The sequence below is a fragment of the Halyomorpha halys genome, unplaced genomic scaffold, assembly GCF_000696795.3.
Source record: "Halyomorpha halys isolate HHAL.00 unplaced genomic scaffold, Hhal_1.1 Scaffold1739.1, whole genome shotgun sequence".
Lineage (NCBI taxonomy): Eukaryota > Metazoa > Arthropoda > Insecta > Hemiptera > Pentatomidae > Halyomorpha > Halyomorpha halys.
The window spans coordinates 25814-29109 of NW_027111325.1; the positions used below are offsets into that span (position 1 = coordinate 25814).

The 3296-nt window shown below is 28.4% G+C and overlaps 1 long non-coding RNA gene across 1 annotated transcript in view; it reads left to right on the plus strand.

The window, feature by feature from the left end:
- The window catches only part of LOC136796241 (uncharacterized), a 1713-nt gene extending 199 nt beyond the window's left edge, over nt 1–1514 (plus strand). The window contains exon 2 of the long non-coding RNA XR_010843928.1: nt 1243–1514. This is a non-coding gene — a long non-coding RNA (uncharacterized lncRNA). The remainder of the gene's footprint in view (nt 1–1242) is intronic.
- Nucleotides 1515–3296: the final 1782 nt, after the last annotated feature.

Consider the following 3296-nt stretch of genomic DNA (forward strand, 5'->3'; position numbering starts at 1 on the left):
ATATATTTGAAATATATTAATTTGAAACTTGATATTCTTATTTAAATAAAATTAATAGACTTTTATAAATTATTTACAAAGTAATAGTGTTTTTATTAAATAGCGATGTAGATTAGTTTAATAATTGCACACATTTTTATGATTTTTCCTAAACATATGAACTATAAATTTATATTGACGCATTAATATGAAGTCAAGGTCAAGAAGTTGATACGAATATGAAGAGAAGAGCGGTCATTAAAGAACATAAAACAAGTAAATACTTATATTGCTAGTGCCAACGTTTAAACCAGAATTTCAGTTCATCAGGGCTAAAAAAAATTAATACAACCGCGATCTATAAATATGACATATTTTTTTAAAAATAATATGTAATCATTACATATTTAAAAAAAAAACGTATAAATTTACAAATTTCCCTTTTCAAAAAAATTTATAGTTTTAATGTTTTAAAATTAATCATCAATATATTTAATGAAATAATTAAAAACTTAATTGCTTATTTTATTCGTTAATTGCTATGAAAGTCACTAGACGTACCAAAAACTTTAACTTTGAACTAATCGAATAGTTTGGACAGTTTTTATTACAAATGTCAATACGTATTCAATTTATAGTATTCAGTATGATATTGTATTACAAGTGAATTTCACAGCTATTGAAGTTACATAGTTCCTATTATTAAAAATGTTCTAGTAGATAGCTACTGAGGTTCATAGGAAGAAAAACATTTAGTTATTTTTCAATTTTAAAGGGTCCGGAATTGTTCCTAGCAATTTTATATAATATAATAGAAATGTAAAACCTCATATTTTTTTCTTCTTGTTAAAAGAAACGTTAAAATTTAGTAAGATAAAAAAATAAATAAATAAAAGATTACAAAACACCAAGCCTATATAATAAACGTGGCGTAGTAACCAAGATGTTGATCGCCCTGAATAAAACTGTAATTTATAATATACGAAAATGAAAAAAAGAAGAATTCTTATTAAAATAAGCAATAAATTCCTCAAACAATACTAATTATACTATAGTTTTTTTTTTTTTTTTTTTTTTTTTTAATGACACATCAATAATCACGGATTTAATGTTTCGTCATCCCGATTAGGTTATTTCAAGAGATTTCAAGTTTTCCAAGGTTCAATTTAAATTATAGAATTCTGCAACTTCATTTCAACTAGAACTTGCTTTAAGTTCTTGATGTAGTAATTGCTTAATTTCTTACAATACTTTTTCTTCTAGTTCTTCTTCGCTTTGGCTATGGCCTGCGTGTTCGCCGCTGAAGAGACCGTCCGTGCCAAGAAGCAGGTCCTCCTCGGTGGATACCCATACGCTTACTCCGCCTACACCGCTCCAGTTGCCGCCGCCCCAGTCGCCTACTCTGCCGGATACGCTGCCTACCCATATGGTGTCGGTGCTTACTACTACTAAGCACTACCACACAAACTAATAGTCAATCCAACATGTGATCCTCGGCCCAAATACATAATAAATGTCCGCTATTTATCTTAAAAGTGAATTCTACATTTATTTTTACCCATATCTTTGTTAAAATTACTCATGAATATTTTTATCTTAATTTCACCTTCACCTAATTTGAGTTTACTTCTAGAACTACAAAAGTGTTTACATAGATCATGGTCTAAATCTATAGAGAAAACAAAAATAGATATTTTTTCAAAGAGAAAGTAACATTTGCTGAGTACGAAGTGGCTTTCTAGTTAGCTGTTCAAGGCAATGACGGTTCATCGTAAATTTGTTGTTGTTGGCTGGGCCATCGTTAAGTTGTTAAAATTATTCTTTTCGACCAGGTCAATAGCGAAAAGTTTTATTTATTTTTATAAATCACACTTTGCTTGTTGTGAGTGCTTTTCTCCTTTTTTTTCTAAAGAAAGTCAACCATTTGAAAACTTTTACTTACATTTAATATGTTTAATCTCGTGTGAATGAACTAGAGTGTGTTTAAGCATTGGTCTAGATTTATACAAAAGTATAGCACGAAATAATTTTTTTTATGTATTGTGTATCATAAATACTGGACAAAATTTAAAGAAGTGAAAAACCTTTATATAATTATGCTATGAAGCCTTAAAGTAAAACTGAATAATTCAACTTTCACTTTTTTTTTTCTTTTTTTTAAGCAAGCCCTTTATTTGTAATAGGAAGGAGTAACTAAAAAACTAATCTACTTCTAAAATGAGTAAAATATTATATATGCAAATTATGCATTTTATTTAACTTTGTCAAGTATACTATGCTTGAATAACTATTCAATATTGAATAACTATTTTTTTAATTACTGCTTCTTATTCAAGAAAAAAGCGCCTTGCTTACAAACAAAAAAGACTTTTATTTTGTTTGTATAGAATCAGATCAGGCAAGCTATCACCTCTTTACATATATGCCAGCATTTACACGAACCAATGCCAAAAGAGCTCATTCTACAATAAAATATTTAAGCATAAAAGTAAAAAGGAAAAAATAGTATTATGATTTTTATAACAAATGAATCAGAAATTGAGTCATACCCCACTTTTTTGATTTTATAATCGTAGTAAAATTATTAATTTCAACAAAACACTCAATATAAAAAAAGTAGCTTTATCTATCTTAAGTTGAATAACGGATTTCTCTTTGAATTGTAAATATACATTCTGAATAAATAAAATATTTATATCGTGAATAAAAAAAGAGAGATATTGGAAATGGTAATGCTCTAGAACTGCTAATCCTAATCCCAATCCCCTACTTATTCAACTGAAGTTGACATCAATAAATCCTTGTCTGGGAGCAGTGTAACCACCCACTTAAGCCTGCATCTGACAGTTCTCTTCGCCAAGTCAGGAAAAACGTTTTCTTAATAACTTTTTTTGGCTTCCCCATCCCGCATAAAAGGGTTTAACCAAATCGCAAAGGATAATATATAACGGTCTTTTATATTTCTTTCTTAGAATTCCGCAATCAAGCGAAGATCACCACAAGTCCCATTCCATATATATATATATATATATGTGTGTAATTTGTAGAAAGTAGACAGTTAGACAATTGCTAAAAAAAAAGTGTACAATATTCAACTTACCTAAAACAATAGAATAGAATAAAAGTCCCTTTCCAAAGTTTTAATGAATATAAGAGTGAACTACTCTACACATTTATATGTACAAATATACAAAGTTATAATTATAAGCAAAACCTCATCATTTGAAAAGAACACACAAACACTTGTATATAGCCTTCTCACGATAGTTCACCTTTCCACCACTAGAAGCGAAGGAAGGCATAAATATATATATATA